This window comes from Petromyzon marinus, chromosome 62 (genome assembly GCF_048934315.1).
Source record: "Petromyzon marinus isolate PM22_M1 ecotype Great Lakes invasive population chromosome 62, UKy_Petmar_22M1.pri1.0, whole genome shotgun sequence".
Lineage (NCBI taxonomy): Eukaryota > Metazoa > Chordata > Hyperoartia > Petromyzontiformes > Petromyzontidae > Petromyzon > Petromyzon marinus.
The window spans coordinates 1,021,205-1,033,682 of record NC_133728.1 but is presented as its reverse complement, the minus strand read 5'-3'; positions in this window follow the sequence as shown (position 1 = coordinate 1,033,682).

Genomic DNA, 12,478 nt, shown 5'->3' with positions numbered 1-12,478 from the left:
CTCACCCACTCACTCACCCACTCACCAACACACCCATCACTCCATCTCTTGTCCAGCCCCTGGCACTCACCCACTCACTCACTCACCCACTCACTCACTCACCCACTCACTCACCCACCCACTCACTCACTCACCCACTCACTCACCCACTCACCCACTCACTCACTCACTCACCCACTCACTCACTCACCCACCCACTCACTCACTCACCAACACACCCATCACTCCATCTCTTGTCCAGCCCCTTGCACCCATTCACCCACCCACTCACCCACTCACTTACTCACTCACTCACCCACTCACCCACTCACTCACCCACCCATCACTCCATCTCTTGTCCAGCCCCTGGCACTCACCCACCCACTCACCAACTCACTCACTCACCAACTCACTCACCCACACACTCACTCAGCCACTCACCCACTCATTCACCCACCCACCCACTCACCCACTCACTCACCCACTCACTCACTCACTCACCCACCCAATCACCCACCCACCTACCCACCCACTCACTCACCCACTCACTCACTCACCCACCAACTCAGCCACTCACCCACTCACTCACTCACCCACCTATCCACCCACTCACTCAACCACTCACTCACCCACTCACTCACCCACTCACTCATCACCCACTCACTCACTCACCCACTCACTCACCCACTCACTCATCACCCACTGACTCACTCACTCACCCACTCACTCACCCACTCACTCACTCACTCACCCACTCACTCACCCACTCACTCACTCACCAACACACCCATCACTCCATCTCTTGTCCAGCCCGTGGCACTCGCCCACCCACTCACCCACTCACTCACCCACACACTCACCCACCCACTCACTCACTCACCCACTCACTCACCCACTTACCCATCACTCCATCTCTTGTCCAGCCCCTGGCATTCACTCACCCACTCACTCACTCACCCACTTACCCATCACTCCATCTCTTGTCTAGCCCCTGGCATTCACTCACTCACTCACCCACTCACTCACCCACTCACCCACTCACTCACTCACCCACTTACCCATCACTCCATCTCTTGTCTAGCCCTTGGAACTCACCCACCCACTCACCCACCGACTCACCCACTGACCCATCACTCCATCATCACAGCTGTGGTCAGGAGTCGGCATCGATCAGCCTCCCATTATATCTGTACCAGATGGAGACTCCTCTGGTACAGTCATCGACGGCTTCACGGACTACGTGGTCAAAATCGATGTTAAATAATGTGGGAGCCAAAGGACATCCCTACCGCACCCCAAGGTGAGTAGGGAATGGCTCCTACTCCCGGCCACGTAATTTTACCTGGGCCTGCTCACCATCATGAAGGTCCTTAATGATCGTGAGCAGTGAGTCAGGGACTCCGAATGCACAACGAACAATCCAGAGCCCAGACCTATTGATGGTATCATAGGCCTTGACCAGGTCAATAAAGCAGAGATGTAGGTCTTGTTTGGAATTCTCTACACCTCTGCTGTAGCAGACGGACATAAAATATGGCTTCTGTGTAGGACTGCCCTGGTCTGAAACCATACTTGGGCCAGGACGTTTACCGTCACACTAAGAAGAGAGATTCCCTGATCTGTGCAGTCCCCCCTCTTTCAGAGGGCATCCTTCCAGGGCATCCTTCCAGTCCTGTGGAACCCGTCCTGTGGTCCAGACAGTTGTGATGATGTCACGTAGGGCAGTCTGCACACAGACGCCACCCTCCCCCAGCATTTCGCTTGGGAGATCATCTTTGCCCGATGCCTTTCCTGGTCTCAGACTCCGGATCGCCTTCAGTACTTCCTCAACAGATGGCACCTCAGCCAGCCACTCACAGGGGGTGGCGACTTCTGCCAATATTTGAGGCACCGCAGCCTCAACAGGGTCGTTCCCACCTCGCCCCACGATGTTGTCTGGGCTGAGGAAATCCCCGTCCCCTAAGACCTCACAGAAATGTTCTGCAAACCTGCAGACCAGTTCCTGGGGGTCGGAGATCTCGGGTGACCGTTCTTTCCCCTTTGGGTGGTGATAGGTGAGGCGCTGCAAAGTTACTTTACGATGAAGTTAGAGTGAATTGTGATTGTGGGCTACTGAGGCAGATTCCATCTCCTGAGCAACCCGCGACCACCACCCATCCTTGCAGCGCCGCACGGCTCTCTGAATCTCCAAGCGAAGACTGCGGTAAGCCTCCCCAATCGTAGATGACGGGAGTGGGCCTGTCGCTTTCTCTCAGCCAGCCGAGAGACCGAACGTTCCACGTGGCCAATCTCAGTGCTCTGCTGTTCCTGGCTCTGTCAGATGGAGTGTGGACGCCTGTCCCCCGGTCTCAAGCACGAACTTATTACACGCTTTTATTTAACTCACTCTGTCTGTTGTTGTTGTTTTATCCTCAAATCTTGCAACTCAATTTTGACCCACTTCCCAATGTGGTATCGACTGAAAACTTGGTGTACTTATGTCATACTGATGACAATAATATATTCTATCATTAAAAACATTTAAACAATCTTTTGTATAAGTTATGTTTCGGCTTGGCTCTAATTGTCCACGCTCAACCGACGTTGGCTGTAATTGGTCACTGTCCCCTTACGTCGTGGCAAGCTTCGGGCGCACTTCCTGGAGTCGTGGAGTTACTAGCACGGTACATTTCATTAAAGCGTGTTAAAAAAAGTATTTTTTTAAATATTACTTATTTTGGTGTTTCCACCCTGGTGCTTGGTAGAGAAAAGTGCCAGATGGAGGGTGTTACCAGCAGGGACCGAGCCAGGATTATGACTTTGGGGGGGCTGACTTCAATATTCTGAGATACCCAGTGTGTTTATGTTTTACAATGGGCGCCACAAATGTATAAAACACATTTTATTGGATTTGAACGCGGAGTTTATTAATAGGTCGGAGCCGCTGATATGGCTAATAAGTTCGATAAGTTCGAAAGGCTGCCGCTCAAGCAGCCTGCAGGGCAGCACAAGGTGGCAGCCTGCAGGGCAGCACAAGGTGGCAGCCTGCAGGGCAGCACAAGGTGGCAGCCTGCAGGGCAGCACACAAGGTGGCAGCCTGCAGGGCAGCGCACAAGGTAGCAGCCTGCAGGGCAGCACAAGGTGGCAGCCTGCAGGGCAGCACACAAGGTGGCAGCCTGCAGGGCAGCACGAGGTGGCAGCCTGCAGGGCAGCACAAGGTGGCAGCCTGCAGCATTTTGCAGCAGCCGGATATCCGGTTATCCCGATTACCGACTTTCCCAAAATTTCAGGGGGAGCCCCACCCTGTGGCTCCGCCCCTCGCACGTACCGACCATTCTCCATACACACCCCCCACTCACGCCATCATGGCCCGCACACACACACCATCATGGCCCGCACACACACACATCGCCTGCACCACTACACACTCAGCCTGAACCACGCACACAGCTACAGTACCCTCCACGCTCCGGTACACCACGCTATTTATAAACACACACGGACAAGAACACACGCACACAGATTCACAAACACACAGACACGAGGACACTCATAATACATAGACACAAAAAATAAACAGACACAAATAATACAAATAATAAAAATAATCGACGGATGTAATGACTCCGACGGCGAAGTATTAGGAGCCACTTTATGAACAATCTACGTAGGTCTGGGCTTCGTGAAGCTGAACTTTCCCTCGAACGTCACCTGCCCATGGGCTTTGCCCTTTGATATATTTCCAATCTCCTTTCTCGAACGTTCCCTCCACTGTACTTCCCTTTGCCAATCGCTGCCGTTGCCCTCCAACGGATCCCAACCGTCGCCTCTGAGCTCCGCTCTGTTTCCCGCCCATTCTCGTTCAAACCCCTTTCCTCCAATCACATCAAAAGCCACTGCCTCCCGACCAATCCCTGTGGAGGCCTCTTTCCGCCAATCAGACACCTTTATCTATCGTTGAGTAACCGTTAGGCCGCACATTGGCTTGGGGTCATTTTCGGTCAATACATCACCCCCCCCCCACCCCCCTTTGAAATAAAACGAGCCGTCCCGGCTAACTTACAGGAAGAACGACTGACCTACAGAGCACGGGGACCCATGGCAGATTCCAACCCAGAACGCGGTGATACCGTATACAACATTTCTGTGTGGACAGTGTGGCAATAAACAAAGTGTCCATAACCACGTGTGGTGCGGATAATGTTCAGCAGCGCAGACATTGCACCTCCCACAATTGGGAACAACAAAGACAAGAGGATCGTGGGGACAAGGGGTGCAACGGGTCTGGCGCGCCGACCAGTCCATTGTCAGCGGCATCGGTGCATTTTGCGTGGGTTCTTGTCGCCGGACCGGCATCCGCTGCAGGGTCCTCGCTCTGAAGCATCCGAGGGTCACACTCATCTCTGTGGGCGGCACAGGGTCGTGCGCTCGTGATCCAGGTGCGGCCGGCGGCCGTGGCGGCCCGTCGGACACCCCAGACTCCGGCGAAACAGGGCACGGGGATGAGGTGCTCGGGTGACGACGGGAACACGGTTTTAGGCGCGACGGGTGAACGTGCCAGTGGCGACGATTGCACACGTGCGCATTACGGCCGCTCTACTTAAATTATTTCTACAGGGCCCTGCCATGGTTGATGCAATTTCGGTGCGGTATCCGGCAGGACCTGTGGATAATGCGGCCACGCCTTATCACCAAATCACAATAGAAGTGTGAGATTCCGTGGTGTTTTGTGTCGTTCATTTGTGGCCTGGGCATACGAGGTGTTTGCCATTGCCGCTGTCTGCGCTTCATGTGGTCGGTCCAGCGTGACCTGCAAGGACACTGGCTGACCTGACATGCCTTTGGGAGTGTTCCCAGCTGTATCTCTATGGGAGGTTCATGCTCCCTGGCGTACATGATGTGAAAGAGGGAAAACCCCGTGGAGGCATGTGGCAGCAGTCTATATGCTGCCAAGACCCCCGGAATGTAAAGATCCCAGTTGGCTTGCGTCTCATTAACGACTTGGATGAGCATTGCTATCAGGGTCCTGTTCAGCCGTTCGACCATACCATCCGATTGAGAGTCGTATGGGTAAGTACGCACTTTCTTTGTACCCAGTGCCTCACATACTTCCTTTAGGAATTTAGATGATCAGTGAGGAGCTGTTCAGGAGGGCCTTTGTCCATCACATATTCATGAAGGAACGCATGAGTAATTGTTGCTGCCGTTTGGTCAGGCTGCGGCCATGCCATCGGCCACCTCGTTAGGTATTCTACGCTCAACAGGAGAAATGAATTGTCCTTTGATAAGCATGGAAAAGGTGCCAGAGTATCGAGCGTGACCAACTCGTTGACTCTGGAGACAATGATCGGTTGTAAGGGAGGCTGTGACCTGTGCGCCGGTGATTTCCGACACGCACCCTGTGCACCCCGCGGATAAGTCGTTAACATCTGCAGACTTGCACGGCCAATAATAATAATAATCCTGCTTTAGGGCCAAGAGTGTTCTGCGAAACCCCCAGATGCAGCAACTTATTTACGTGGACCTCCCGCGTCAACCTGCCTCGCACGGATGTGGGTACCAGCAGACATCGTCGTTGAGCGATCGCATCCCACCACATCAACAATCCGTCACGCGACAGCAAGTGAGATCATTTTTGGGCGTTTGACGCGGGCAGTTTCGCATTTACTCGGCGGCGCGAGGGTAGCAGGCTAGCGTCTTAACCCTGGAGCTGTCCCCATTCCGTGTGGGTCAGACCCAACGCGTAGTCCCTGCACGGTTGGCTTGACGGTGGCTCTGCGGGCTGTTATCATCGGCGGGGTTTCCGGGACGGTTGGCTTGCATGGGCCCGCACACGATGTACACACACACGGGTCCCCTTGAGGCAGCCTCGACAATGCATCGGCATTTCCCTGTTTTAGGCCCTCTCGATGTGCAATTGTGTACGAGTACTCCTGGAATTTTTCTAGCCAGCATGCCAGCTGGCCCGACGGCTGGTCTATATACGCAGGGAGTACTGTAGAGCAGCGTGATCGGTGTGGACTGGAAATTTCCTGCCATATCGGTAGGGTCTGTATAGCTGGACGAAATTCTCTTCGAGTAACGCTGCTCCGCCGGTGATAGAACGCGACTGCCATACGCAATCGCCACTTGAACCCCGTCCTTCAGCTGAGCGAGGGCAGCCCCTATACCCAGATCACTGGCGTCCGTGTCCAAGATGAAAGGCACGGAGAAGTCTTAGTAGGCTAAGGGAGGAGCATCCGTGAACCGGTCGCGCAGCGTTACAAAGGCTGTTTCTTCTTCTATCCCCCTGCATGCTGTTAACGCGTGCAGGGGCTTCACGATTGTGGCAACATGCGGGACGAAACGTCGATAACACTATGTCACACAATTTTTGTTCCTGGGTAGTAAGTGTTATTTCGAAATTGCTTATGCCTAGAAAGTATAGAAAATTACTATTATTCCCCACAAACTTTGCTTTTGTGACCAGGACAGTGATATTTCAATGAGAAAACGGGCGAATTTGTGTCTTTTCGTTCACGTAAAGTCAGAAAAAAATAACATATCAATCAAAATTAACATGTATTTATACTAAAGTAATATAAAAAAATTACTACAAAAGATTTAGAAGTGAGTAGTTTTTCGAGAATTACGATTATACTGTAAATCACTTTCACGAATCAGCCCCCAAATGCAGTCTCCCATCCTTGGTAGCGGCATTCAAAGTCAAAGTCCAGTCGCCTTGCTCCTCCGAGTACGTTCCCATTTTCTCCTAGAATTTTTCAAGATGAGCATCAAGGATATAGACTTTGGGGGACATCCTACAGCCCATTGTGCCATAGTTCTTCACCAGATTCTCAACCAGCTCCACGTAGTTTTCGACTTTGTGATTGCCCAGGAAGCCACGAACCACTGCGACAAAGCTGTTCCAAGCCGCTTTCTCCGTACGAGTGAGCTTCTTGGGGAATTCATTGCACTCCAGGATCTTCTTTATCTGTGGTCCGACAAAGACACCGGCTTTGACCTTTGCCTCAGACAGCTTAGGGAAGAAGTCTTGCAGATACTTGAAGGCTGCTGACTCCTTATCTACAGCTCTGACAAATTGTTTCATAAGGCCCAATTCGATGTGCAGTGGTGGCATCAGCACCTTCCGGGGGTCCACCAGTGGCTCCCACTTGACGTTGTTCCTCCCCACAGAGAACTCGGTCCGCTGTGGCCAGTCCCGCACTGTGGTAGTGCGCCTTGGTGTCCCTGCTGTCCCAAAGGCAAAGATATCAGGGAAACTTGGTGAAACCGCCTTGGAGACCCATCAGGAATGCCACCATTTTGAAGTCTCCGATGACCTCCCAGCCGTACTCGTCATACTTCAAGGCGTCCAGCAAGGTCTTGATGCCGTTGTAATCCTCTTTGAGGTGCACCGGGTGAGCCACGACACGGTGACGGACGCGGCGAGCGGCGAAGAGTCCCCAGGTGGTACGAGGCGGAGCGTCTGGGTCGTGTCGAGACCCTCCTGGCGTTCTCGTGCCGCGGCCGCCGGTCGACAGGCGGGACGCCCTCGTTGTCGTCTCCCGCACCGCCGCGCGATGTGGCTGTGCCGGCCGCAGATCGACGGCGGTGACGGCTCGGCCCTGAACCTCGGGGTCACTGCCGGGCCGCCCGGCGGGGCCGGCACCGCCTCCACTCGCGGGTGCCCCACCGACCCTCCATCGCTTGTCCCTGAGTTGGTGAATGGGTGAATGTTGAGTGAGTAGGTGGCTGTATTTCATGAGTGTGGGTCAATGGGTGGGTGTGGTAATAGCGCTTGCCCCAACAGCCTTGTGAAATACATAATATAGGGGGTTTTTTTGGATTAGATCGTGTAAATAAAGCAATGTGTCATGAACCCCGTCACCACCCGACACAGCCAACAGTGAGGGGTTTGTTACGTAAACAGACCGTGACAATTCTACTGCTATACACTAGTGTACAGTAGTGTATAGTGTAGTGTATAGTGTAGTGTATAGTGTAGTATACTAGTACAGCACTAGTGTGTAGTGTAGTGTATGGTGTAGTGTACAGTGTAGTGTATAGTGTAGTGTATAGTAGTGTATAGTGTAGTGTATAGTAGTGTATAGTGTAGTGTATAATGTAGTGTATAGTGTAGTGTATAGTAGTGTATAGTGTACAGTGTAGTGTATAGTGTAGTGTAGTGTATAGTGTAGTGTATAGTGTAGTGTATAGTAGTGTGTAGTGTAGTGTATAGTGTAGTGTGTAGTGTAGTGTATAGTAGTGTATAGTAGTGTATAGTGTAGTGTATAGTGTAGTGTATAGTGTAGTGTATAGTAGTGTACAGTGTAGTGTATAGTAGTGTGCAGTGTAGTGTATAGTAGTGTATAGTGTAGTGTATAATAGTGTAGTGTATAGTGTAGTGTATAATAGTGTATAGTGTAGTGTATAGTAGTGTGCAGTGTAGTATATAGTGTAGTGTACAGTGTAGTGTATAGTAGTGTATAGTGTAGTGTATAGTAGTGTGTAGTGTAGTATATAGTGTAGTGTATAGTGTAGTGTATAGTGTAGTATATAGTAGTGTATAGTGTAGTGTATAGGAGTGTGTAGTGTAGTATGTAGTGTATAGTAGTGTAGTGTATAGTGTAGTATACTAGTACAGCACTAGTGTGTAGTGTAGTGTATAGTGTAGTATACTTGTACAACACTAGTGTGTAGTGTAGTGTATAGTAGTGTATAGTGTAGTATATAGTAGTGTATAGTGTAGTGTATAGTAGTGTAGTGTATAGTGTAGTGTATAGTAGTGTATAGTGTAGTGTATAGTAGTCTAGTGTATAGTGTAGTGTATAGTAGTGTTGTGTATAGTAGTGTGTAGTGTAGTGTATAGTAGTGTATAGTGTAGTGTATAGTAGTGTAGTGTATAGTAGTGTAGTGTATAGTGTAGTGTATAGTGTAGTGTATAGTAGTGTATAGTGTAGTGTATAGTAGTATGTAGTGTAGTATATAGTAGTGTAGTGTATAGTGTAGTGTATAGTGTAGTGTATTGTAGTGTATAGTGTAGTATATAGTAGTGTGTAGTGTAGTATGTAGTGTAGTGCATAGTAGTGTAGTGTATAGTGTAGTATGCTAGTACAGCACTAGTGTGTAGTGTAGTGTATAGTGTAGTATACTTGTAAAGCACTAGTGTGTAGTGTAGTGTATGGTAGTGTAAAGTGTAGTGTATAGTAGTGTATAGTGTAGTGTATAGTAGTGTAGTGTATAGTGTAGTGTATAGTAGTGTATAGTGTAATGTATAGTGTAGTATACTAGTACAGCACTAGTGTGTAGTGTGGTGTATAGTAGTGTATAGTAGTGTATAGTAGTGTAGTGTATAGTGTAGTGTATAGTAGTGTATAGTGTAGTGTATAGTAGTGTGTAGTGTAGTATGTAGTGTAGTGTATAGTAGTGTAGTGTAGAGTGTAGTATACTAGTACAGCACTAGTGTGTAGTGTAGTGTATAGTGTAGTATACTTGTAAAGCACTAGTGTGTAGTGTATAGTAGTGTATAGTAGTGTAGTGTATAGTGTAGTGTATAGTAGTGTATAGTGTAGTGTATAGTAGTCTAGTGTATAGTGTAGTGTATAGTAGTGTATAGTGTAGTATACTAGTACAGCACTAGTGTGTAGTGTAGTGTATAGTGTAGTGTATAGTGTAGTGTATAGTGTAGTGTATAGTAGTGTATAGTGTAGTGTATAGTAGTGTATAGTGTAGTGTATAGTAGTGTAGTGTATAGTGTAGTGTATAGTAGTGTATAGTGTAGTGTATAGTAGTGTATAGTGTAGTGTATAGTAGTGTATAGTGTAGTGTATAGTAGTGTAGTGTATAGTGTAGTGTATAGTAGTGTATAGTGTAGTGTATAGTAGTGTATAGTGTAGTGTATAGTAGTGTATAGTGTAGTGTATAGTAGTGTATAGTGTAGTGTATAGTAGTGTATAGTGTAGTGTATAGTAGTGTATAGTGTAGTGTATAGTGTAGTGTATAGTACTATATTGCGTAGTATAGTGTATAGTGTAGTATACTAGTACAGCACCAACCGCTTGTGTGTTGGAGAGCCAAGCCACAACGTTTACAATCTGAGTACGACGTTTCGCCAATAATTACAACCAGCTTCATCAGGCCACAGCCAGATTTTTCCTCTCCAACGCATAAGCGGTGAGTGCTGTACGAGTAACGAATTGGCATGTTCTGTTTACGTGACAAACCTTAGTAATCGGCTGTCGGGTGGTGGCGGGTTTAGCGACACATTTATATATTTACGCGTGTTAAGCCTTGCGAGAGGCGACACGGGCGACCTTTATCGAGGTAGTCCCCGACTTACGATGGCCCCCGACTTAAGATGGTCCCCGACTTACGATATTTCGATGTTACGACCGGCGATAGTGATATGACAAAATTGTAAAATATTTTTTATTTCGCGCGGCAGGCAAACGCAGCAGCGTACTACGAGATACGATACTGTAACTTTATCATCGCCATCCTCCTCTTCCGACAACTAAGTTAATGTAGCCATCAACAACCTAACATCGTTCAAGTATGCAGACGATGGCCAGAATCTTGGTGAGTACAGTAGAATATGATACGTTACGATACGTTCAATGCATGTATGATACAGAGCTTTAGCGATTTCATTTTAGGGTTGCCACGATACGATACATACGTTCAATGCATGTTAAAAGTTTTTTTTTTATAGCAGATAGGATTGTTTCCTTAAAAAACTTTCTATGAAATTGCAGTTCATATAGGTAGGCTAAGAATTGACCTTGTTTTTTTACTTTACATTTTACTGTGCAATACCGTATTGTAATTAATAAATACATACAGTATATCGTTTATACAGTACGGTACTGTAAATTGCTCTGTTTTGCTAAATTATCACCATTCTTTAAGACTCCTGGGTAGGCTAGGCCATTTTCGACTTACGATATTTTCGACTTGCGATGGGGTCGTGGTAACGCATCTCCATCGTAAGTCGGGGACTACCCTGTATCGTAAGTCGGGGACTACCTGTATTTGTGTGTGCGGTGCCGCGCGCATCCACCAGAGGGCACCACGATCCCCACCGACCTCCGTCATGCGCCGGGGACGTTGAGAGCCAAGCCCGGTGACATTGTGAAGGCGCGCGAATGTGTGTGTGTGTTTATGTGTGTGTGTTTATGTGTGTGTTTGTGTGTGTGTTTGTGTGTGTGTTTATGTGTGTGTGTTTATGTGTGTGTGTTTATGTGTGTGTGTTTATGTGTGTGTGTTTATGTTGAACAGCAGAGGTCTCCGAATCAGTCGAGCGGCAACATCTTTTCATCGGTTGCGTAACGCTGTGTGGAAGCTACCTGGTCTGTCGCTCCGCACTAAGCTTCAGGTCTTCTCGGCCACGGTCATTCCCTCCCTTCTCTACGCTTGCGAAACGTGGACCCCCCTAATGGAACATCTTCGCCGGTTAGAAACATTTAGGCTGGCCTGCCTACGATCCATCCTGGGTTTAACCAGACTGGATTGTGTGAGGAGCTCACAAATCCTTGAAAGATCTGGGCAGGGTCCCATCGGTGAGCTCCTCCGGCGGGCAAGGCTGCGATGGCTGGGTCATGTAGCCCGCATGCCCAGCCAACGCATGCCGAAACAGCTTTTGTTCAGCCGGATTGAGGGGGCTAAGCGGGCGCGGCACGGGCTAGAGAAGAGATGGAGTGATGTGGTACAGGAGGACGTGGAGCTGAAGGATGCTACTGGGCAGTTGGAGGTAGTCGCCCTCCAACAACAACGGAGGGCGGAGGAGCGACGCTCAGAACAACGAGCGGATCGCCGGGTGGCTAAAGCACAGCAGGTTGGCACAGTAGCGGGCACAGGTGGTGCATCAGCCAGTCATCTCAGTCAGTCGACCCGTGGCACCTGGGTATGCCCCGTGACCTCCTGCCAGCGGGCGTTTGACACTTCACGTGGCCTCAGGGTGCACATAGCCTGGCACAAGCGTCGTGGTGACGTCACCGCCACTTAGTGGCAAATGGCGGTTGTTGTGTTTGTGTGTTTGTGTGTGTGTTTATGTGTGTGTGTTTGTGGGTGTGTTTATGTGTATGTGTGTGTTTATTTGTGTGTGTTTGTGTTTATGTGTGTGTGTGTGTCCGGCAAAACAACCCCCTACCTCCTCGCGGTGCCGGACGGGCAACTCTGTCGTGGACAGTGCTGTGGCTGGAGATCCAATTTTGATTGGCTCCTCCCCTCATGGCAAATGTGTCCACCACAGGGGCTAAACGGGGGCTCTGGACGGGTGCGAGGGGCTGGTAACCCCTCCACCTTCAATTAATTACCACGAAACCACGAGTTAAATTGAAATATGTAACTAATAAGCTTGTGCTGGAGGCCCCGGGGGGCCAGGCGTCTATGACGTCTCCTGGCCAAACCCCAATTGGCGGAGCCAGGAGATTGAATACCTACCCTCGGGGCTACTCCAGAAACAACGAAAAGCCACTACGGGTGGCCACGTGGAATGTTCGAACGCTCACTGCGGAGGAGAGGCTGCCACTCTTCTGTC